The following is a 26594-nucleotide window of genomic DNA, read 5'->3' as shown; positions in this document are numbered from 1 at the left end:
ACTTTGTCTCTTGCCTAACGCACGCAACACAAAATTTGCCATGACATTACCTCTCCAAAATAAACAGAAACAACTATTTAAAACATATAAAAATATACAGGGATGGAATCCATACCAAAATAAAAAAACATATAACAGTAAGCATAATAAATTTGCTAATACTATGATAAAATATTTATTAATTATCTTCAAAAGAAGTCACACAAATACAAATCACGACACTAACTGATGGAAAGCTCTAAATTGCTTGGTCGAGCAATTATGCTGAGGCCGGCTATCTTCTAGCCCCCCCCCCAAACGATGCTGCTCCAGCAGCTGATACGCATTGATGTCTGTATAGTGACGTAATATCTCGCTTGTCTGTATACATGTATTTTACATTCTTTATTAACTCTTTCATGTATTCCCCCTAAAAAAATAAAAAAACCTTTAAAAAAATGTAAAAACATAAGAGGGCATCTCAAAAACAAAAACAACCAAACAAGGTAGGGATGACATCACAATACGACACCACAATCCTTTCTTTATTAGCATCATGACATCCTATGATGTTGTTCCATCACAATCCCACAACAAAAGTGAAATGTAAAAACATTGCGTGATGGTAATCTACAAGATGATTGTGCTGTCATTCCTTCCCTGTTAGGTTGTTTTTTTGAGATTCCATTCCTGTTTTTACATTTTTTTTAAAAAAATGCTTTTTTCTTGTATAAATTGGTCTGGTGTTGATGTGGCACAGGCCTGATGGGCTGAATGGCTTTCTCCTGCATTTAATTTCCTTGTGTATCCAAGGCCAAGCTCTCTTTGGTGGCTGCTGCCATGCTCGAATGCACGATCCTCACCACTCAGCGAATGTCATGTGCCAATTCCCTCTCTCGATTATTTTGACTCTCTTTTTCACACCACGAGCTGAGCTTCATCAAGTCCCCTTTTCTGTTTCATGCCAAAATGGCTTTTTAGGGCTGAAACGAGGTCTATTAATGATGTAGTACCATCAGGCATGATCGTCAGAACCTCTGCAGCCACACTGTGAAATGCTGCCACCAAATGTACCCCACCTGGCACCTTCATCCTGGCCCCAGCCATTACTGCGTGCCATGCAATAAAATTGAGCCAAAAACATCCTCAGGTCGCTTTTACCATTGCAAGGCACAGGAGGCACCGACTGAGTTCCCGGGATTCCAATCCCGAACGCCAGCCTTTATGGGGCTGTCATAGGACCAGAACCCTCTCACCCCCTTAATTTGTACTCAGAGGGCTCACCCTTCCCGTGAGTCCAGCTAGCTATTCCCCCGCAGTCTGTGTTGGCATTCCCTCTGCATTCTTCCACCCGAGGTTGCTCTCCATTCCCCATGCATTTTAAGCACACTTTGTCCCACTCTGCCAGGGAAAACAGGAGGCTTTATCAAGTTGAACCACAGTACACTCTCCTTTGCATCATCCATTCGACCTCCATCACATTTCCTCACCTTTGTTGGAACCTCACCACCTTGTTCGCCTCAAGTGTTCTTATTCTTTCCTACTGTCCCTGCAAAGCATTAAACCAATCTTTTTGCACTGTTTCCACACATTTCATCATGTTACGGTTATGGAAATTCACAGGACACCATACAGGTTTCCCAGAGATCAGTTATGTCGATAAGTGTGTGTTCAGATTAGATTTCCCCACCGATGTTTAACGGGCAATTATTCGTGTGCAGGGCTCTGAATCTTCAGTTCGCCGTTATTCTTTTGCTATCGTTAATTTGGAACAACCACATCTCCACAACGCCAACCACGACATCTCCTCGCCATCTCCTCAACAGCATCCCATCAAACCTCTCCACAACGAAAACATCGCTCTCATCAACCATCTCCACAACGACAACCACGACATCTCCTCACCACCTACACCACAACAAACATCGCCTCACCTTCATCTTCACGAACGCCGCCATCTTGTTACTGGCAACAGCGTCCTGAACGAACAACATCTCTGTCACCAGACGCGGGGACTCCTTCGTTGGGGCGAGGGTCGATGATTTCACCCACGTCTGCTCTCTCCGAGCTTCGCGACAATTCGGATCAAAAGATAAAAAGGGGCGGAGCCAGCGGGGGTCAGAGGTGAGAGATCGGAGATCAAAACCTCGCCTCACGGATCCAATGTAAGGGCGCGCAGAGACGCCAAGCGCGGAGTTGTGTGGAGTCGCGTTGGGAGTTGGGTCAGTCTGGAGTCTGCAGTCAGTGAGGAGATGGAGAGAGCGGAGGAGACTGGAGCTAGGAACGCGGCCTGCCGTGCCATGCCGAACAGTGGGTCGCTGGAGAGAGGCCGGAGAGGAGTCGCCAACCAGCAGCATAACTGGTGATCGGGCCCCGGGACAGTCCAAACGACGCTGAGGAACGGGCGGGCTCTTAAGAGAGCATCACCTCTGAAAGAGCAAAGGCCCGTTACTTCCTCTGAGGCGTTGTCGACTAGGCCCGATCGACCGGGCCGCACGACGAGGCCTGTGCCGAGCCGCGGTCACGCCAGCTGCCGTGTGGACGGGACGTCGAGGAGCGCCCAGCGAGTCAACACGAAGGCGACAGGTAACCAGCGTGGTCTCTCGGTCTTCACAGCTCCGTGACTTATAAAGACCCACGAGGTCCAGTTATGCCTCCTTGACTTTTCTGGGGGTTTTCTTTGCATGAATGATGTGGCGCCAAGTCCGTTAAGTAGAAGTGTTAAGTGCATGTGTGTACATAATAAATAGACAGTTGTAGTTCTTTGTCTTGCTTGTGTTTTGTCCCATACGTGCATTGGTTGCATACATTACTGCCTGACTGCTTACGGGTGTGAAATAAATGCCATGGTTTAAATGTTCCTCGTTCGTTGCGTTCTTTCCCTCATTGAACCGCCATAATTGAGTTCAGAATATAGCTGGCTTTTTCATAGCCGATAAAAGAATCGGATCCAACGGGGCTTCGTGATAATACTCCGCTCGGTTATCACAAAACGGAGCGAGCTGCTTAAGCGGCTCGTTTTGAAGCAGGCCCCGTTGAGGTACAGTCTCTCGGTAGTCTGCCCGCGCGATTAATTAGGTTAATCGACCATTTGGCGATCGGACCATGTAGCGCGGGTAGAGTGTTGACAAGGCCGTGGTGTGATTACAGATACACCTGTAGCTGGATTTCGGCGTTGATCCGAAAGTTGCGACTAGGTTTGTCTGTTCAGTGGGCGAGGGTGGCCGCCATTGGCTAGAAGCGGCCGCCCGCAGGGCAACGGGTGGGAAATCACAACAATAACCTCCTCCTTCACTTCCTCTACATTCTTTGCAGTTTCCTTCTGCTCCTCTTCAGTTGTTTTTTTAATACTTGAATTTTCTTAACCTCCTATGGAGTTTATTTTGCCTCTTTTTTTTGTTTGTTTCCTCAACCACCTCCTCTACTTTCTTTATTGCTTGCTTTGCTCCCACCAACTCTCTTTCTGACACCTTCACAGCTTCCACCCGCTCGACAGTCTCCCACGTTCTCGTCTCTATTTACCGTCCAAGCTCCCCCATTTTTAGCTGACCTGGAACGCAGTTCCAGGCATTGTCAGTTCCAGGGGATGGCACATTGTCCATCAGTCCATAAACATTTGCAACTTCTCCGAAACTGCTGACGGGATTGTGACCAAACAGCTAAAATGATATTTGGTATGTTGCAACTCAAGTTTCTTCACGACGTTAAAAAAAACATAGGGGCAATACCCAGTGCTGTATTAACCATTAGGCAGACAAGGCATGTGCCTTAGGGCCAGCCAAAAATTATTTTCACATTAAATATTTGTCTTTTTTTTGTATTAAATATTTTGTTCTTGAATCAGTTCATCTTTTGTCTGGGATCCATTTTACATGAGCCCGAGATTTGATTTAAAATTTTAGGCCATTCTCTAAAATTTCAAAATGTGCCTTAGGGCCAGGCGAGGCTTAATCCAGCACTGGCAATACCCCTGGGTACGCACCTGGATAAGAAAATCAGGGAACCATTGGTAGGCATGGATGACCCACAAAATGTATAACAGCGAAGAAAGTAAACACCGATGGATATATGTTTTTTTTAATGCCATGAACAAACTTTGGTACATCACAGGTGATAAAGATTGTGGTCGTTTCATCGAAATTGTGTGTGGTTTCAGAGATGAAAGTAAATTCATATTTCAGGGGACAATCCCCCCCCCCCCCCCGTAGAACCCCTTTACTGCCAAACACCCTAATTTTTTTTTTAATGTCATGAACATATTGTTATGGATCTGAAAACCATTTGCATTCAACATGCAGATGTCCCAAAAGTCAGTTATGTCGTTAAGTATGTGTGTAGTCAGATCCTTTTGTCTAGTGGGAGAATCAAAGGCATGCATTGCGATTTCTTTTTAGTTAGGTTATTAAATCTTTACATCCAACGAACCCTCCAACAAGCCATCTAACAGCCATCCCATCTGCATGAACCCTGGGCCCATCATGATCCACCACCAACCAGCTGCCTTCTCGCACCCTGACGTGCCAAGAAAGATCTTGCGGTTCCGGTTTCTCAGCTCCCACGAACGATGTAACTCTTTCACGACAACCTTTGCAACATTGATACTGTTACTCGTCAAGTATGAACCCACGTGGAAGAGTGGCTGGGGTTTCCCGGCAGGGGCCAAGGCCCCGCCCCGGAAAGGTATGCCGTGGGACCCTGTCCAATCAAAGGTGGACAGCGACGTGTGTTCACTAAGGCCCTCCCCGCTGAGGGAGGTCGATAAATTCCTGAGCACTCTGAGGCAGGGGTCTTGGAGAGTTTTTTTCGTCGGTCTTTTTGGAGAGTTTTTGCTGTCACAAAAGGGTTTTTTGCTGTTACGAAGGTCGTCGAGGCAGCGAACGCGTCTTTGCTGGACCTCGACAAGGAAGGAAAGAGTGACCCCGACCCCCCTCCGTGGACCCCGCAACTCACCACCCGAGCTCCACCACGAACTTCGAGTCCCACACATGCAACTGGGGACCAAACCAGCGACCATTGTCGGGTGCCGCAGCATGGAGTAGCCCCTTTCTCCAACGGCCAGGTGCCCAACCGAACTCTGACCCCCAGCTTGTGTCTCTTCTCAGCTGGGATGGTCCAATAAAGAACTCTGGGTTTCTTTTCATTTGTGTGTCTGCGTGTGGGCCCGTCTTTAAGTAGAACTGAATAAGTGTTTTTGGATCATTGTAAATACTTGCATATTCGCGTTAAGTCTTGCTTGCCCCCCACCCACATGGACCTCAATTTTTTCATGAGGTGAACATACTTTGGTAAATCATCTTGTTTTACACTACCTTTTAATCGTATTTCCCCCTTAGTTTCGTTTTAACTCCCCAATGTTTGCTTTTACTTCTTCGCTTAACGCCATCTGTTCATCTTTTAGTCCTACAACCTCCCGTGGTAACTCAGCTTTCCCCTTCAGCCCATGTATCTCCCGCTCTCGGTTTACCTGACCGATCGCAGTCTTTCACCGCACACCTGCAACATTCTCCATTCTCTCCACAATTTGCTGCTGCTCCCTTGCAGGTCAAAGACCTGCTGCTTTGTGGCATTTGTTCCATTAGGGGAACTGGGTCAGCTATGGGGGAATCAACAGGACTACCAAGCAGAAAGGGTTACGATTCCACTGCACCCTCTAGAGTCTAGAGCCTAGCGGTCCTTGCTCTACAATGTCTTCTCAGGTCACAGCGATGTCTAACCCGGGTTCACCTCGACCTGATATAGTGGCAAGCTGCTACACATTTTTGCGTTTACAGCATGCTTCGCACTCTTGCTTCAAGGAGAGTTTATTGTGCCTCAGGTCCGAGTCTTATTCAGCTGACTCCAATGTGGCAGTCACTGCCCCAGCTCCAGACGGGCTTGACGAGTCACCGGAAGTTATTTCTGGCTCAAATGTCCAGAGCTGTGTTACCATACAGATGAAGTTCCAGGTGTGAGCGAGTATCATGCCAGCAGTCATGCGACTTGGTTCTGCTTGGCCAATTACTAATATCTATCTCACAAAAGATCTGTCTCGTAACAACAGAAGAGGCAAAATAAACGACGGAGGTGGTTAAGAATCTTAGTATTAATTTGGCCAAACTGTGAAAGACGATCGAAATTGCACCTCAACGACTCTGCAACCAGCCGAAACTACCAAGAAAAGCAACCAGGACGAGCAGAATTCATCTCGAGACCAGGTATATTTATTAATGCAAGACCAGATATAACAAGCAAATGGCATGGGGGAAGGAAACAAGAATGAAGGAAGGCAAGAAAATAAATGATGCTGGTAACAACAATAAAACTATAACGGCACTTGACAGAGTTCATACCTCTGTCAGGCTGGACAGTTTAAGTTTTGTATCTCACCGATAGGCTGAATTTAATAGGTTTGTTCTTATCACCTAACCAACTCATTCAACTAATTTTGTCATAACTCAACCACATTTTTTGAATCGTCATGCTATATTATCGTTTTTGACCCCGATCTCTCAATGGTGATGAATAACTTAAACAAAATTTAATTCTCGAATCCATAATTTCACCAAAATCAAATCAATTTGTCCGAGTCATCCACCGAACCTGTCCACCAATTTTCGTCCAAATCTGTCCACAACTTTTTGAGATATCCTGTTAACAAACAAGGGTGAAAAGATAAACCTCTGTCCACCTTCAGTGGCAGAGGTAATAACCCATTATGCCACTACCGATATGCGCCCACGATGCCAACGAATGAACGGACATTCTTAATTTTAACGAAGAACGGACAACTTATCCTGGCCATCAGACATACCAAAAGAGACAGACGTGGGGAAATTCACAAGGCAATGGAAAATGTCGGGTAAGCTTGATAAGATGTCCCAGTCCCGGTTGGGGGGAGGGGGGCTACATTATCGTCCTGTCTCGCTGATTGAGGGGAGTTAGATGGATATGGCTCGGTGTGGCTGACACAGCTCTTTTCTTCGGCAGGTGTTGGCACAGCCAGCAGTGCCAGAGACAAGGCAAATTCCTCAGCTCTCTTCTGGCATGCCTGCCTTTTTAATCACTTCGAGAACATTCCCAGCAGTGTCAGACAAGGCAAACTTCTTTCTTCAAGCACAGTAGATTTTTATCACTTCGAGGACGTGCATCTTTGATCAGGTGTCGCATCCCACCCCTCTCCTTGTCATTGGTTGTTGCTCGGCCTGGTGGACGGTTTGACTCCATTACAATGGAAGCACCACAAGCTTTCTGAGGTGACAACCACTTAACTGCCATTTGATGGCACTTGTTCATTTTCCCACCAGACTCTTGCTACAAAGGCCTAGTGAGCACTTTAAAGAGAAAAGTTGAGACAGATAACAGTGGATAAAGACAACAAATAAATGGGGGCAAAGGGGTTGATAATTCTAGACACAGACATAAGAGAAGGCTCACAATGCTTTTCAAAACCTAATAACGACATATCTGCGTTACGCTTATCATATATTATATTACATTTAATTCCTTTACGTTCATCAAAAACACATGCAAACAACCTGTGTATAACACTATGTTTAAGCAAAAAGAATTTCAAGACAATGTACCTGGGAATCACCTGATTAAATCAGACTTTTTCCACCTTTATATACACATCGTAACACACAACTTCCAAGTGAAAAAGAAATTTCAGAAAATTTATTAAAAATACAAAACTAGAATATCTTGGTTGTACAAGTGTCCACCCCACTTATAATAGCAATTGAAAATTAGTTCAGGTGTGACCAATCACCTTCAAAATCACACAAAATCAATTGGCCTGCACCTGTGTTAAATCTTAGTGATTGATCATTTCAGAATAAAATCAAATGTTCCTGCAGGTTTCCTCTGCTGGGTAGTGCATTTCACAGCAAAGACTCAACCATGATCACCAAGGAGCTTTCAAAAGACCTCTGGGATAAAGTTGTGAAAAGGCACAGATCAGAGGATGGGGATAAAATATTTCAAAAGCCTTGAATATCCCTTGGAATACAGTCAAGACAATCATTAAGAAGTGGAAGGCATATTGTACCACCAAGACCCTGCCGAGATCAGGCCATCCCTCCAAACTGGATGACCAAGCACGGAGACTGATCAGAGGTCAATGGCAATTTTGAAAGAGCGACATGCCTTTATGGAAAAGACTTGTCACTCACTGTGTGCATGTGACAATATCTCAAGTACTCCACAAGTCTGACCTGTACAGTGGGGTGGCAAGAAATAAGCCATTCCTGAAAAAAGCCCACCTTGAGTCCCATTTGTGGTATGCAAAAAACCACTCTGGAGCTTTTGAAGTCATGTGACAAAAAGTTTTGTGATTTGAAGAAATCAAGATGGAACTTTTTAGCCTAAATGGAAAACATTACATTTAGCACAAATCCAACACAACCCATCACCCAAAGAACACCGTCCATCCCTATTGTGAAACATGGTGGTGGCAGCATCATGTTATGGGGATGTTTCTCATCAGCAGGGATGAGGATAGAAGGGAAAATATATGGAGCAAGAAAAAAAAATCCTAGAGGAAAGCTGCAGCTGCTGCCCTCTGCAAGAAAGCTGAAATTTGGATGGAAGGTCACCTTTCAGCATGACAACCCAAAGCTACACTGGAGTGGCTAAGGAACAAGAATATAAATATCCTTGGGTGGCCCAGTCAGAGCCCTGACCTAAATCGACTTGAAAATCTGTGGCATGACTTGAAGATTACTGTTCATCAACTCTCCCCACACAACTTGACTGAGCTTGAACAGTTTTGTACAGAAAAATGGGCAAAGATTGCCCAATCAATCAAGGTGTCCAATGTTGGTAGAGACCCAACAGACTCACAGCTGCAATTGCTGTCAAAGGTGCTTCCACCAAGTATTAACTTTTTAATATTCTGAAATTTTGTAGAATTTGTTTTTCACTTGGAAGTTGTGGGTTATGATGTGTAAATAAAAGGTGGAAAAAGTCTCATTTAATGCGATTTAATTCCAGGCTACAAGGCAACAAAAGGTGAAATTTTTTCAAGGGGGTGCAGACTTTCCACATGCAATGTGACATTTAATCATCAATTGGTGCTCGCAAATATAAAAAAAAAAAAATTCAGTCCCAACCTAAGCCAAATTTCTCAAAGCGGTACATTTTCAAACTTGCCCATCAAACCACAAGAAGAAACTACGAAACTGAAATTGGAAGATTTGTTCCTCTGCTAATGAGGAAAATATTGATATTGACAAATTGTTGGAAGGTATCAAGACTGCTTTAAGTGACACATCAAGAAAAATTCTGGGGAAGAAGAAACTGCAAATACCAAAAACTTGGATCAGCGAGGAAGTCGTTTGAGAGCAAAACGTGGAAAATATACAGACCCCAACAATGCGGTTTAGGGACAACTTCCTAACAAGAAAAATAAAACAATGTTAAAGAGGGTAAGGAAAAGTGGTTCAAAGATTCCTGCAGGTTTCCTTTGCTGTGAATGTGGAAAAGGCACACCAAACTAATAAGTCTAAAGGAGGTGTGTTTGACCATCAGGAAAATTACCAGCGAGTCAAAAACTAGAATGCTAACAGGAAAGAGTAAAAAAGGGGAAGCACTGACAAGACCTGCAGGCCGTTAAAAACCACTGAAAGGAAAACTATGAAGACTTACACAACAAACAAAACTTTGTAAATGATGAGATGATAAATAACATTCTACAAATGCCAAGTACAGACAAGGAACCAGAAATTATTTGAGAAGGACGTTGCCAGTGCTCTAAAGAAGCTGAATGAAGGAAAAGCATCAGGCCACGATTGTATCACAGTTGAGGAACTGAAAGCGTTGGTGAAACATGTTGGTTTGGAAGAGTGAACAGTTTCCAGATGACTGGGTTAAAAAGCCATCATTACCCCCACATACAAAAAGAAGGAAAAGTGAAACTGAGAACAAGAGGCATTAGCTTGCTGTGTTTTGCAGGGAAAGATCTTAACCATTATTCTAAGAATGACAAAGAAATTAGAAGAAATACTTGACAAAGCACAAGATGGAGTTCACTCAGGAAGATAAACAGGTGATCAATTATTCACATGAAGACAAATGACAGAAAAATACCTGGATATGAACAAGGATGTACAACGCTGTTACATAGACTTTGAAAAAAAACCATTTGACTCTGTATGGCAAGATGGCTTATGGAGGGCACAAATTCTTGGGCTTCCCTATTAAAATCACTGAGCTACTTCAGGCACTCTGCAGAGGTCAGTCAGGGAAGTGTGATATCACCCCAGCTCTTCACCTTGTTGCTTAAACTCGTAATGCTGCATGCAATACATGATCTGCTGCAAAGAGTTAACATTCAAGAAAAAGTTATATCAAACCTACGATTTACAGATGACATCGTCTTGCTAAGAGAGACGGCATAAGACCTGCAGATTATTGTAGATTGTGTTTACAGTAGTAGTGATATGGGCATGAAGATCAACATCACTAAAACACACACATAATCAGCAGGCACCACCCACATCAAATTAACATCGATATAATTGGCATAGCTTAAAAACAAGCTTGAGAATTTACTTATTTGAGGGGTACAAGATCAGTATGGAGCATGCACTGAAGACATCAAACATGTAATTGGGAAAGTACTGGGAGCATTTCAGCAGCAACAAGGTGTTTGGATGGCAAAAGACATCCAACGTGACACCAAAGTTGAACTGCATAGAATCGTGGTTCTCACAATCTTGATGTATGGGTCAGAAACTTGAATATTAAAGCAAGAAGACGAAGATCGATAGACTCCTTGTTTTTGAAATGGTATTCCTTTGTAAAACAATGAGCAACTAGTCTGGGCAAAATAAAGAATACTATAGTAAAGCACACAATAACAGCGAATATAACACAAAGAAGGCTTCGATTATTTGGGCACATTGAAAGGATGCCCCAAAACAGAACTCCAAAATCATCATCGAAGGAAGAGTAAATAGCACCCGAACAAGAGGAAGGTCACCAAAAAAAAATGAATGGATTGTCTCAAGGCAGATTGCAATATCAGACAAAACTTCACTGTTGGAAGCATGAACATGAGAGGATCGAAAAATCAAGAGTGAAGTCTGTGGTGACAGATCATTATGGAACAAATGGCAGGACAGGGTGCAGCAGTTGCTGCACCCATGTGGATGCCTTAACTAAAAAGTTATACTAAGGATTTATTAACCCTTAGAGGTCATTCCCACAACAATATACTGCATATATGTATGCATTAGCTCAATTACGTGATCAACCAGACCAACTAAAAATGCTGCGAAGGGGATGGGGTGGAGGAGTGTTATATAACCATATTAGACGAAAATGGGTTATTATGCTCCATTTGGTGTCCGTTCTTTCCGCACTCCTGGCACATTTACACATTAGTGGGCCGCCAGAGGTAAGTTCACAGTCTCCTCCATGGGTGATGAAATAGTTTCAAGTGCCATGCTTCCAAAACCTGTTTTAGTTCGAGTTACACCAAAATTGCTGACACCTTCCCTCACTCGCGTGAATATATCCAACCTTTGCCCACATTTGGCAATGGCAGAGCTCCCAAGATAATTGCACTCAAAAGCCTTGCGATGCTTAGTGATGCATTGGCACAAGCTGCTTTCAGTATGTCCAACATATTTAGTCCCACAACTAGAGGGCACCAAATCAATCACATCTGCTGGGTTGCTCTTGGGCAGTTTGTCTTCGACTTTCTTCGGTGCCTGTTTGATAGTGAATACCTGTTTGAAACTCTCATTCCTGCCGATATCAATATTCTGCCAATCTTTTTGAGACACTCCTGGCACAAAAACCTTTTGGTTTTGCAATGATCCGCTGATGTTTTTTGAGGCGGCCACAAGTTTTCCTTTTCAGGCCTACATTTAAGTTTCAAACATCCCATTATCTTTGTGACCCCCATTAACCTTTCCTAAACCAACCACCTGAGGGTGACAAGAATAAGTCAGGAAAGAAAGATATAGGAAGGGGTTGCAATGATGATGCAGACATACAGTGCAGAACACATGGCCAACATAATTGTGGTTTTGTGTCAAAAATAAAAAAAAGCAAAATATGGTCAGTCCTTTTTTAGTTTTGAAAATAGGATAGACAAGTCAGGTTTGGGATGTAATATATGATAGGAGGAAAGGGAGTGTAAAGGGGTTAATATGTGAGATTTGCACTGGGCCGAGGTAAAATCATGATAAGATAATTAGTGCATTGCATACTTAAGGTCTGCATGGAAGAGCAAGATTGAACAGCCTCCAAAAGGTGGTCCCACAAGAGGGTAAGAACATGATATTTGAAGTCAGTTAAACAGCATTAAATTACATGAAAGCATATCCCCCTAAGTACAGGCACATTAGGACATTTCCAGTTATAAGCAGTCAGGAAATCAGTCATCATCGCCGGTATCAAATCCTTTTCTCCAATGGCTTGGGCTCAATCAGTTCAATTTCCAACCTGGTTTACTCTCCCCTGCACGTGCTGCTTCTGCTCATGGAGGCCATCAATTGTAACTAATAAATCAGGACCATTTCTCTGAACATTTGACAGTGTGCAACCTGCCTTTTCAAATGTTATCAAAGGCCGCCTCCTCTCACGTCCTGGTGATTAGGTCTCAACACGATCCTCACATATATCCTTAGAGGCTAGTTAAAAGTGGCCCAAGGCAACTTTGGGCCTCAGCACGAAGAGTTCAACCTTGTGAATGCATGATATTCCCCGAGATGCCAATGGAAGGAGAGGGACACATTTCTTGCAAGCCTCACAGAGTAACTTAAAGTTACCCCCATTTATGAATTCTATAGCACAACTCCTCCACCACATTAGCAGGTGCTACGAGGATTCGAACCTCGTCCCAGAATGTGGAAGTGCCACCACCAGCACCTTTTGCTTTTGTGGGTGGAAAGCAAAACCCACGCAGACCAAAGTCTTTATGGGAAAAAGAAACCACCTACAGACTGTCAAATAAAAGTTACCTATAGTATCCCACCTCAAATCTTCTTCACGTGCCAGGATTATAATTAGCAAATTACCAGCAAGCTGGAGAAATATTTTCTTAGATGCAAACTTGGACTACTTTCAATTTACAATCAATTGCCTATTGGAGAAATATTTTCGCTTTTGAATTGGTACTTTCTTAGATGCCAACTTGGACTACTTTCAATTTACAGTCAATTGCCTATTGGAGTACAATTTCTTTTTGCCATCACATCGTCCATCCTCGAAGAAAAAGAATAACAGGATGACTGGCTAGGATGAAAACACCTGTGGGGTAAAAAGATCAGCAAATGAGAAAAGTGGTGGCATGCCAATTTTAGAAGACAAAAAATAAAAAATTGAACGCGAATGTTTATCCAAATCTTGAAAAGTTTTACAAAACGGTAAACCCCCTGGATTGAAGTCGAGACGATCGTCCATGGAATTTCCGAAATAACGGTACACGCATTCAGCCCGAGACACACCTCCAGGCACAAGTCGTTTTGGTTGAAAGAATGCAGCTGTAAAGAAGAGCTGAATAATTCCCTCCCCCCCAACAAAAACACTTTATACCCACTTCCACAAGACTGCAATGAAATTGTTCAAAACGTTTGATTAAAATTAGCATGCAGCACTTGGATAAGAGAATGCCTTATGTTGCCTGAAGTTCTTCAAGAAAGATCAGTTGTTGTAGTGTAGCATCTGATGGAGCATTCTGCTTAACTGCAAAAGGCACCAAGAACAGGAAGGAAAACTCAAATTTAGAAATCAAACACAACTCGGGTAGTAAAATAAAGTAAACTAACCCCATCGACCCAACTATTAATATGAAAACCCGACTCCCTGTTGCAGCTGTCTTGATTAGAGACGTCACTTGAAATACAGTATGTAGCTACTCATCTCTTGCCAAATGTTGGTCTCGTTCAGTGAAAGTATGACATTAATCACATTTCTGCAAAACAGCTACATGCGGTTTTCCATCCCTCCCTCACATTGAAATATTGTATTCAACCTAGTGTGTTGCCAAAATGGTGTTCATACAACATTTGCCTGAAGTTCTTGAGGAAGGCCAGCCATTTTCGTAGGACAGCTGCCAGTACAGTGTTATTGCAAGATGAATCGTGGTGGGACATCTGGCACTGGGAATTCTGCCTTACTGCAAAAAGTACCAACAGCAAAAGCCTTAATGGAAGTGCAATTTTGGAATCGAGCGGAGAAAAAAAAGAAAATACACTTTTTTGATTGGTTACTTTTGACTCTATGTGATGAAAATTGAAAAATAAAAACAACTCCCTGCTGTTGCTTCTTGTGGAAAAGCTGATGTCACCTGCTTCTTTAACGAATGTCTTGCCTCAGTAAAAACATTGGAAATGATGGCATCACACCCTGTAAAACATCTACAAATTTTTCCCACAAGCACCCCCCCAGCCCCAACTTTCCCAATCCACAGCACATTCTACAAATAAAGCATCAAATCTAATAATTGAGGAAATCCAGGATCGGCCGACGAAAGCATGATCCTCCAAGGCACATCTAGCACCAAGAACCTCCCCCCTTTACCGCAGACATTGCCAACAGGACAAGCATAAGTGCGACACAGGATGTTGGCAAGGAAGAAAACCAACAATGACACTTCTCCCTACTGCTTACTTTGACCAAAACGATCACACAAAGTCCTTGCATCACTTGGGTAAATTGAAGACACTCGTCTCTTCCATGAATGCATCTCTTGAGCAGCGAAAGCATTGGAAATGATGGCGCCACACATTAATGTTTGCATCCCTGAAAAACACCTACAACCGCTCCTCCACATCACCACCCCCCCCCCCCACCACAACAGTGCATTCAACCAAACACACATGAGAGCATTCTACTGCTACATCTGCCCCCCCCCAAGTGCTTCCATTTACTGTAAAAGCCACTCACAAGAAAAGTGAAGAGAAAAACTGGCAAACCTCACAAAGAGGAAAAATTACACCAACCACTGCCCCTTACTTTGCCCCAATACCAAGTCCTTGCATCCCTTTGATAAGCTGAATGCACTTGTCTCCTCCAGGAATGGATATCTTGTGCAGCGAAAGTACTGGGGAAGGCAGCACCATGCCTTAACATTCGAGTCCCTGCGAAAACATCTACAAGCGGTTCTCATGACTCCCACCCCCCCCCCCCCCCATCATTGCATTCATCGCAAAGCACATTAACCGCAGTGGTCTGTTACATGCGGCACCAAGTGCTTCTGTGTACGGTAAAAGCTGCTAACGGGAAAATAAAGTGAAAGCCGTCATTACAGGAGGGAAATGAAAATGACACTACCCCAATACCAAGTCCTTGCACCTCCTTCAATAAGCTGAATGCATTTGCCTCCTCCAGGAATGGATATCTTGTGCAGCGAAAGTACTGGGGAAGGCAGCACCATGCCTTAACATTCGAGTCCCTGCGAAGACATCTACAAGCGGTTCTCATGACCCCCCCATCCCCCAACATTGCATTCATCGCAAAGCACATTAATTGTAGTGGTCTGTTACATGCGGCACCAAGTGCTTCTGTATACGGCAAAAGCCGCTAACAGGGAAAATAAAGCGAAAGCCTCATTATAGGAGGGAAATGAAAACGACACTACCCCAATACCAAGCCCCTGCACCTCTTCAATAAGCTGAATGCATATCTTGTGCAGCAAAAAGCACTGGGAATGGCTTTTGAGTTCCTGCAAAAACATCTACAAGCGGTTCTAACTATCCCCCCCTCCCCAACATTGGATTCAACCCAATGCACATCAATTAGTGTCGATCACTACATATGGCACAAAGTACTTCAGTTTACTGTAAAATATGCGAACAAGCAAAGTAAATCGAAAGGTGTCATTATGGGAAAGAAATGAAAACGACACCAAGTCCTTGCATCTCTTTGGAAAGCCGAATGTACTGGTTTCTTCCAGGAACGGATATCTTGTGGCGAAAGCACTAGGAATTCTGGCAACATGCCTTAACAGGTTTGCGTTCCTGTAAAAAGATCTTCAAGCGGTTCTCATTACCACCCCCACCCCCCCACACAAAAACGTGGCACAAAGCACTTAAAACTCCGTTTCTAATAGAAAGGCAGTAAACATTACGTCAAGGTTGGCATTTGAAAAAAAGACTGACAACCACCCTTATTTTGAAAAATATGCAAATGATATGGAGAGTGGCTGAAACAAACTCCTTTCCACTGTATTCCTTGGATAAGCTGAATGTACTTCTCTTCCATGATCACATCTCCTGCGCAGCAAAAGCATTGGGAACGCAGCAAAAGCATTGGGAACGGTGGCACCGCACCTTAATGTTTAAATTCCTGCAAAACATCTACACGTTCCTCAACATAACGCCCCCCCTCCCAACCCCACTGCATTCAACACAAACAGTACACAAATAGGGAAGAGATAAATGCACGAACAAAAAAATAACATACAAGACTGGCCATTTAGGGTTCCTCACTGAACAACCACCAGACAAGTGTTTCACCTTACCCAAAAGGATGAACAGAAAAAGTGCAAATTGAAGTTATGTACAGTTTGGCATTGAGAGGACAAGGGGAAAAAACCCACCCCTGAACCTTTGTTTCTTAGAAAACCAAAACCCCAACGTGTCATTCCATAATCTTGGACAAGCTGAATTCACTTGATTTCTTTAAAAAAAAAAATGGCTCTTTGTGAGCAAAGGTATCAAATATGGAAGGATTCCCCTCTCAATGAAGTTACATTCCTTGCAAAATATCTACAGGCATTTTCCTCCCTCCCCCTCCCCCCAAGGAAATTGGTTCAACATAAAAGCACGTTTCAGCAGTAGTGCAAGCTTGCCCTCATCTGCAGGCACCAAAGGTTCTTCAGTATGGGCATGTTCTGTTGTGCTTTCTGCCCTATCGTAAGATGAATAGCTGCAGTCAGCCACGGGGGCACCACTTTACTGCAACAGGTACCAAGAGGAAAAGGGCATATTTAATAAAGTATAAACTGCATGAACACGTGATATTGTCCACCACTTTGGGCCAAAATTTCAATATCAAAAAAGGGAAGGGATCCGAATAGACTCCCTGGTTTCTTGGATTAGCAGTTGTCCATTTTCTCAAATCCATGAAGGTACTTTCTGTCCACCGACTCGGTGAAAAATGAAGGATCACAGCTTTTCATTGCAGGAAAGTAGGTCTGCATCTGCAAACATCTAAAGAAGGTTTTCACCCCCCCCCTTCCTACACACCGAATGGAGCACAAAGCATTTTATGAAATCCCCAGCAATGCAAGTTAGCAAAGCATTTAATGAGGCTAATAAGGTTTTTATTTTTCCTCTGAATGCAAATATGACGTTTAAGGTGCCAGGCCAGGAGTGGATGCGACGCATTGGTACAAGCAATAAGCAGGTATTGCTGCATAGAAAACAGACATGCTTGTTCAACAGCAGGGGCAGCCTTCCTTTCTAAACTACACCTTGTTGCTTAAAACTGGCAGCAAGAATAGCACTTTAAATTTTTTTTTAATGAAAAAATGCAAACGGTTGAGAACAAACCAGGAATGGTAGGATTGAAGTCGACATCATGGGCTTCACTACCTTTCAGAAGAATAAATATTGAAGCACGTCAAGCCCTGCATCCTTTCCTCTGTAACAATTGAGGGGGAGTTCAAGTTTAGGGTTCCTCTTCTTTTTAAATTCAAAATGGCAAAAAAAAAAAATGTAGAAAAAGGATACAAATAACTCCCTGCTGCTTGCAATTGTACTCTTCCCTGGTGGTGTTGGCTTGGAGACGTTGAGAAGTAATCAATCAAATCCAATCTAAAAGAAAACTTCAAACACCACCACCATCTCCCTAACATTTAACTCTACCCATAAAGCAAAACTAGTTTATTCAAGGGGAACCACTTTTTGTTTTGGTCCAATTAAAAAAATTAAGTAAGCAAAGTCTGACACGACACTCGGAATCCTTTACACTAGAAAGAATAAACCATATTGACTAACAGATTTCGCAAAAATTAATGCTCACATCCCACCAGAAAAACATGTTCTTTATCAAAACCAATGACAAATACCCCCCCTCCCCTTTCCCCAAATGTTTATTGGACATTATCAAAGCAAGAAAATTACATTAACTCAACTTTGCTAGGGGATTCGAGCATGACAACTGACATTTTACAACTTGTCCCATGATAACACCTTACCACACCAGTACATGGTACCCATATGATGCTCCTAAGGGCAAGCATGTTTGACGGTCACAAAGAACGTCCCCCCCCCCCCAACAGCAATGTAGGGAAATAATTGCACCTCAATTTTTTGTGCATTTATCATGCAATGAAGCTTCAAAGGAGAACAAAAAAAAAAAATTCCATAAAAGCACATGATGACAGGCAGTGCTCAATTACAATAATTACCAAACCTTGTTCTTCCACTGTGCCATTGCTGGAGAATGCTCTTTTGGCCAAACAAATTGATGCTGAAAGGATGTGAAAAGTGAAGCTGTTAGCAGAGGTGAAATACAAGTCAAAAAAATGACATAAGAACAAAGTGTGAAATGGACACTCCCTGTCAATGCTTTGTGGTGCTCTTTTCTGACATCACCAAATCCCTTAAGATTTCCACATTGCTGGAAGTCCTGCAGAGGCCAACAACACAAAAGTAGTCTTCCCACAAAATTTCTGCATTTAATAAATAAAATAACTGCACAGCCAAAAATAAGCACTGGATATCATGTGAGAATAAAGCTTGCCAACTTTAAACCCAAAGGTTCACCACTATTGCAAATATAAAATAAATAACTCCACTTCAGGGCTTTTAGTAGTTGGATGGCAAAGGCTTCCTTGGATCAACCCAGCAACTGTGCACTTGCAACTTCCTATGGATCCTTCCTCTTCATGAGCTGTTCTGCAAGAAGAACTTCAGGGGGGAGGGGGGGGGGTTTACCCCTAACCTAAACCCATACCTTTCCAAATTTTTTTTTTCCCATCCTGCAGGCAATACCACAAGCCACCCCCCCCCCCACCCAGCATACAAAAGCAATTTCAACTCGACACGTTTCCTTATTACAATTGGTGTGTACACCTGAAACACTTGCCTCAAGAAAAGATTATCGGAGATCGTCGTTTCCACAAGCAAATGTGATGCCTAACTCAAACTACAATCTTTCGTTTGCAAGTTCCACCAAGAAGACTCCGTTTGATGCACCTTCTCTACTGCTCGTTTTGGAAAGATCTGCACAATTTTCAGACTTCCAGTATGCCTTTTGGACAAATACACCACAAATACCAAAAACGGTGTTCAAGTTACACTTCAACAATTCTGAAATTGAAACCAAGAAAACTCTCATGCCATAAAGACATTGTAAAGCAATCACCTAAAAATTACCACGCCATAAAGGCAACCTGCAAAAGCCTATATCCAGGTAATCGAGACAAAATGTACATTTTGAAACAAAGCCTTCAAAACCAATGCCACCTCAACAAGTCAATAACGGGTCAGATTAGTCATTCCAAGCTTGTACACAATCTGTGTACAAGCTTGGCCACTCAAACTGACAAAGACTATAAAATAGCATACGAAAAATACAAACAAAACTCCCTGTTCAATGTAAAACTTGATGCTGGAAGAACTGCAGGCTTGCTGTATATATTGAAGACGTCTTCACAAAAAGGGAGTCCCACACCAATACGTGACCATTTTCTGCAGCAACTTGAGGAAATGCAGACAAAACTTGCCAAGCATATACTCATTCTTCAAGGACAACTTGAATTTTTGAACTTCATCACTTCCAGTACATTCATGTCGTCGTTTTACATGTGATCCATTTCAAAACTGCTACTCATTCACAATCCACCATCACGCTTGATAAGGCCGTGGCTTGAGAAATATCACCAGTGTAGAGATCACTTACAGCTAGTTGGTCAATGCAAACAGCTGCAACATTCTGCAAGACCAAAGCAAAACAAACAAAAAAGAACAAACAAACAAAAACCCTTCAGGTTTATTATCGAGACTCCGGGTTGAGAAATACAAATTTTAAAAAAAGTGTAGTGTGCACCCGGTTCAGGAGGAAATGGAGTGTTCCAACGATCTCGGCCTTCAGGTCATCACCATCTCAACTGAAACAAGCTAGAGCATTTAATGCCACTCCCCCCTCCCTCCCCCACATAAAAACAATCAATCCCCTTTTCAGAATAGTTTATCAAGCATAGTAGAATCATAGGAAAAAACAAAACAAAAAAAAAACTACGAGAGAGAGATATATATATATATATATATATATCCAAAAGTGGACCAAAATTCTATCGCAACCCACAATAGTTGAAATCCATTAACAAGTTGCTCAAGTTTACTTTGGAACATGCCTGCACGGCACCCTTTCCTAAGCGATTTGAAATCATATTTGCGTTTTTCTTTTTGGCATATAGTCTAGGATCTTGAAAACTAGAATCAAACCATCCAAAATGTTAAATTTGGCAACACCCCCCACTTTCCGACATTCCTCCCCAAGCCACCAAAAAAAAAAATTATTGCCTCCAATCAAAAAATAAAAATGAGCAATTTGCTTTTCCACTCCAGGCATTTCTTTTCAAACAGCTAGACGGTTACTCCAGGAAAATCAAATAAATTTAACAAAAAAAAATATTCGAAACAATAAAAGTGAAATCGCACCCAAATATAAATAATAAAGAAATTGGAGATTTAAAATTTTCATAAAAAAACTAAAACTCCAAGGTTTAAACTGGTCAGTTGAACATCAGGTAGAATAAAGACTGCTGGATCAAACTGCAGAACAACTACTTCATACAAAGAATGAAGCACCCCTCCCCCCAAACCAATCAATCCAAGCCGAGATCATTCGGTGACGTGTCAGCGCTTCACAACCCGAGTACGAATGAGCTTTACAAGCTCTCAACTTTCCGACAGAGATTGATTGTTGTTGAACAGCAGCAGTAAACAAGGAAACCTAAACGCCACCTCGTGGTGAAAGAATAACCACAACCCCACCCCACAACCAGTCTCCATTCCCTTGAATAATTATTTGTGTTATTCTCATCGAAATTTTTTTATGTGCTTCCACCTCAATACTTGAAATATTTTCTTGACGTCCTCTTACTTCACAACTCAGGTGATATACACCTGCCAGACAAAATAATAGTAATAATAAAAACCCCACCTCCACACGCAGTTGATTTCAAGGGCATAATCTGTGAAAAACAACATTTTTCAGTTAGAAAACCAACAATTAAAAGTAATTTTTAAAAACACAAACCTTACACTAAAATTGAATTTAACATTACACCGTTTAACAATGGTCAAATCAAAGTCGACAAAAGAAGTATTTCAGCAATAAGGCTTTACGGGTTTTCAGGTTTAACCGCCAACTTTACAACCGCACAATACTCACCTCCCATGAAATCAACTGCGCAGCACGAACGCGGCTTGGCATAATATAGCCGAGGACCGCTTCACACCCCTTTCCGTCATGATTCATCCGCTAAAAAAATAGTTCAAGATATTTATCGTCTGTCGAGAACTTCGAAGTCATTTATACAACATAAATTAATTCCACAACAAATAATTTTTTTTTAATGGTCACTGAGAATGTATATTATTACCTCGACTTCATGTTATATAGAAAGTCACGGTCGCGGATTGATACGTCCTTTGACCAGACACGTTCTGGAAAAATCCACGTAGCAACAGCAGTTGACGTAACGCGCGGCACACGATTGGTGGAAAACGGTCGCAGTACGTGACGTCTGTCACGCGTGCCCGAGGTTGTTTACGCGACGTTTTCTCTCCCTCCACCCCCCCCCCTTTTCTACCATCCGCACGACCGATTGCGAAGATTTCAAAATTTTTTTCGTGTTATTCTAAACGAAAAGACAAACATCAAATCATGAAGCATGATGGTATCTGAAGAACAATTAATCATTTCATTACAATTTTGTGGAAAATGTATCGAATATATATCAATATATGTTAAATTAGAGAGAAAGTTGTGTGTGTGTGTGTGTGTGTGTGTGTGTGTGTGTGTGTGTGTGTGTGTGTGTGTGTGTGTGTGTGTGTGTGTGTGTGTGTGTGTGTGTGTGTGTGTGTGTATGAGTGTATGATACGAAGAACGTTGTCGATCGTGTGGTACGGGTTGGGCCGTATGTCTTGTTACCCAGGTTTCGATGTTTTAAATTCCATCGATATTCATTCATTGTAATTGGCATACGTCTTGTATGTGCTTGAACGTTTTTGTTCACAACGCAATTGATGACCCCCCTGACCAAACTACCGAGTCCTGAGAGGACTGAAACCCTGAGAGGACAAATGGCGATTTGACGACTACTCTGTACAGTGTACAATGACGATCGAAACAAACCGTCATGCTGTTACGATAACAGTTTTGAGAGTTTCACAAAAATGTGTCTAATTCCTCTCAGAAAGCCGTCTAACATTCCTTTGCGAGCTCAGAACTGCAATCAAAATGGCGGCGACTCTGCCTGTTCATTAAATATTTCTTGCACACCACACGGCGATAAGATGTGATTTCCAGATTGGCGACACATTCGAGAAATACATCGAAAACATTGTAACATCGTCCTGTGTGTGGAAACAGATGTCATCATTGATTAATGAAGAAAGTAAACAAAGCGGGCGGACAAATGTCGAATTGTTGAAGGGCCCCTGCATGCACGTGACGGTCTGTGTGGGTTGTGTTACGGGGAGGCGACCATGGCGGACACGAGTGATCGAGCACGACGACCCGAGAGGCGTGTAACAGAGAGAGGTGGGGGGGGGGGGGTAAGTGTGACAAGACATGTGGACCACCCTGTTACAGAGCGAGGGCGGCCATTTTTAACGCAGTGCGACACTCGCCACGATCGTCATCATTTGGTCGTTTTGTGGCACACGATGTATATACCAACAACAACACAAAAAGTTTTAATAAAACATGTCTGAAGAAGACGAAGGAGCAGTACGTTGCAGTGAGAGAGAGAAAGAGAGAAAGAGAACGATCGAACAAGATGATCTGGTTTATGGTTGTGTTCGAGGAGCGCGGGCACGAAAGGCCAACTGGCGTCCTCCTGCGTTAAATATTTCATTATGTCGATCAACAAATGTATGTATCGCTTTATGGCGGAGAGAGAGAAGAGAGAAGAGAGAAGAGAGAAGAGAGAAGAGAGAAGAGAGAAGAGAGGAGAGAGGAGAGAGGAGAGAGGAGAGAGGAGAGAGGAGAGAGGAGAGAGGAGAGAGGAGAGAGGAGAGAGGAGAGAGGAGAGACAGACACGAATGGCGGTGTGGTTTCACATTGCAGTAACGAGGGTTGATCAAAGTACTTGACACCCAGGGGTAAAACAACTATTGTAACATTAATAAAAAAACAGGAAGGTGATTGTCTGGTTAAAATGATGAAGTTGTAAAGGATCTGTGTAAGCGGGGCGGGGTGGTAAGTGGGGGGTGGAGGACGTTTACACCTTTTGGACTCATACCTGAGACCACGTGATGAGGTGATGACGCACGACACATCTATTTGCTCTGCTGTTTCACGAGACTCGTGACGTCGATGTAAGATTAATCAGAAGATGATACTATTCTACTTTTTTTTCATGAAGGCTTCAATGAATTATTGCCGCCTTTGTCCCAAGTCGTTCACGAACCGGCAGGCCAGGCCTGCCGTTCGATTAAAGGTCACGTTGGTAATTAGTTCAGGTTGGCCGTGGGATCTTTAACATCCATTGACTAGTTCTAGTAGTCGGGGATACCCAGGCGGTAACGTTCAACCGAGCAGAGGTGCACTTTGATACAATGTCAATGAACGTCGTTTATAATGGGGGTCGGGAATCGAAGTTTATAGTCGGGGTCGAGCTGTGAGACAGCTCAAAGGTAAGTGGTGCGTATGTAACACCTTCGCACCACCTTGGTGCATCCCGGTTACCTCCGCTCTCTGCGCCATGCTATCGCACGAAGCAGAAAGCATCGTACCAGCCGATATGTATAAATACCAAATATCTTCACATCCATGTCACCGCAAGCAAGGCAGCGTACTCCATGGTGCATGCGTCACCGAGCGAACAAATCACCGTGACGAAGATTCCACAATGTCGCTGGAGCCTTTCATAAAAAAAATTTAAAAAAAACTAAAGACGTCATGAAAAACTCCTAAAATAACCTACAGAGAACACCGTCCATCCCAAAAGACGGAGTCGAAAGTTTCATCGTGTCGTCATTACATGTCCGTGACGTCGGTTACACCAGCCAACTCGTTTTTGTCGATCTTGTGGGGACCTGCGTCCTTGTTTGGATTCATCTTGTCCTGGTGTCTCTCTCCTGACCGTGTCCAAGGTATTAGCACAGTTTGAAGTCGTTTTATAAGTCATCATCGCGCGTTGAACAGAAATAAAACCGATGATCGTGTTTGTCCGTTCTTTTGTTTCCTTTTTCCTCCAAGATGGCTGTCGAGCAGCGAACGGCCCGGAAGTGACGTCATCGATCGAAACGGATTTTCAACGCGAAACACTCCGAGTATGTGTGGAGCGGAAGATCTGTAGGGACCACTTTACATCCGTTGACGTGAAGTGATGAACGTAGTTTTATTATTTATTTAAATAAACACCCGCAAGGGGGGTCCTGGCATTCTGAAGTCTTCGAAGCGATTAACATTCTTGGGTGAATCATCGGGCAGGCCTCGTGTCGTGGGTTCTTCATAAACAACACGTCGTAAATAAATGTGGCAAAACAATACTTTTCATTCCTTTCTTCGCCATTCAAACTCGTTCTTAAATATGTCTAACATTTGAAACTGAAGTATGGGGTGCGTTTCATGACCAATTAGCTTAAGCACTCAAGCAAGCACTCCAACAAAACTGTTGAGAAGGAACGGTTGGCTTGACAAGCGCTAGCTCGCTGCTTGGTAATGGAACACACCCCAGTTGAAGGAATTTAAGGGGAAAACCCAAATTCTGTAATTATTTAGATTTGAACACAGGATCATGAAACTATTCTCCCGTAAAGGTGATCAAAGTACTCACAAGAACCGAAGTACGGACACACAGTGCCTCCGCAGCTAGCATACTGACGTTGGCAAACGTTGGAACGGTTGCAGGTGGATTTCTGAGGTCTGTCCAATGTTGCTGAGAGATTGTAAAAGCGACGTCTTTTGAAAATACCATACTCACTGACTGCGATGACGTTGGGTCAACTGGAGCAGCACTGTTAAAAACGAGAAAGGCGCTTGGTAGGGCTGAACAGTTTACCTGATGGATCCCATGCACTGACAGGCTGGATCTGGATCTCGACCTGAACCAAAATCGAATCGGCTTGATCTTGTCACTTAACTAACTCACCCACCTGGTTTTGTCACAATTGGTCCACAACTTTTTGAAATATCATGCTACATACACCGATCAGCCAAAACATTATGACCACCTGCCTAATATGCTGTTGGTCCACCGTGTGCCGCCAAAACAGTGCCGACCCGCCGAGGCGTGGACTCGGCAAGACCCCTGAAGGTGTCCTGTGGTATCTGGCACCAAAACATTAGCAACAGATCCTTCAAGTCCTGTAAGTTGTGAGGTGGAGCCACCGTGGATCGGACTTGTCGGTCCAGCACATCCCACAGATGCTCAATCGGATTGAGATCTGGAGAATTTGGAGGCCAGGGCAACACCATGAACACTTCATCATGTTCCTCAAACCATTCCCAAACAATGTGTGCAATGAGGCAAGGCGCATTATCCTGCTGAAAGAGGCCACTGCCATCAGGGAATACCATTGCCATGAAAGGGTGTACCTGGTCTGCAACGATGTTTAGGTGGGTGACACGTGTCAAATTGACGTCCACATGAATGGCCGGACCCAGGGTTTCCCAGAGCATCACACTCCCTCCACCGGCTTGTCGTCTTCCCACAATGCATCCTGGTGTCATCACTTCCCAAGGTAAACGGCGCACACATACACGGCCATCCACATGATCTAAAAGAAAACTGGACTCATCGGACCAGGCGACCTTCTTCCACTGCTCCAAGGTCCAGTTCTGACGTTTGCACAATCCGACACTCGCATTGTAGGCACTTTTGACGGTGGACAGGGGTCATCATGGGCACTCTGAGCGGTCTGCGGCTAAGCAGCCTCATACGCAGCAGGGTGCGACGCACTGTGGATTGTTACACATTCCTCCCGTGAGGAACATATACATATATATATATATATATACATATATCTATATATATATATATATATATATATACATATACATATATATATATATATACATATATCTATATATATATATATATATACATATATCTATATATATACATCTATATATTGTTATGGTTTCCACCACGCCGGCGTGCGAGCGACCGCTTTTAACTAATTGCAGCCGCACGCCCACCGGACGTGGCAATCCTAGTCGCAGCTTTCGGATCAACGCCGAAATCCAGCTACGGGTGTGTTTTTAATCGCACCGTAAATCAGCCAACTATTCTGTCCATGCGCGACAGGGTCCGATCGCCGAATTGTCAATTTACCTAAGTATGCGGGTCGACAGAAATGCCAGGGATTTACACCTCAACGGAGCCTGCACGAAAATGAGCCGCTCTTAAGCAACTCGTTCCATTTGTGATTTGCCGAGCGGTTGTATATCGCCAAGCCCCGTCGGATCCGATTACTTTATCAGGTATTTAAAAG

General features: G+C 43.2%; 1 long non-coding RNA gene across 2 annotated transcripts; it reads right to left on the bottom strand.

Annotated features, from left to right (window-relative positions):
- Positions 1-6157: 6157 nt before the first annotated feature.
- On the bottom strand, positions 6158-26037 carry LOC147019920 (uncharacterized). Of its 2 annotated transcripts, none has more exons than XR_015061575.1 (2): positions 24935-26037; positions 6158-21408 (listed from the first exon to the last, which is right to left on the bottom strand). It is a non-coding gene; the product is annotated as an uncharacterized LOC147019920 (long non-coding RNA). The 2 variants fall into 2 exon arrangements; XR_015061574.1 differs by lacking the exon at positions 24935-26037 and adding an exon at positions 21530-24088.
- Between the last annotated feature and the right edge of the window lie 557 nt (positions 26038-26594).

Source organism: Eptatretus burgeri, chromosome 9, assembly GCF_056783735.1.
Source record: "Eptatretus burgeri isolate ZD-2024b chromosome 9, Ebu_testis_v1, whole genome shotgun sequence".
NCBI classification, from domain to species: domain Eukaryota; kingdom Metazoa; phylum Chordata; class Myxini; order Myxiniformes; family Myxinidae; genus Eptatretus; species Eptatretus burgeri.
The sequence above is the reverse complement of the archived record's forward strand: the minus strand, read 5'-3'. Positions and strand labels throughout refer to the sequence as shown.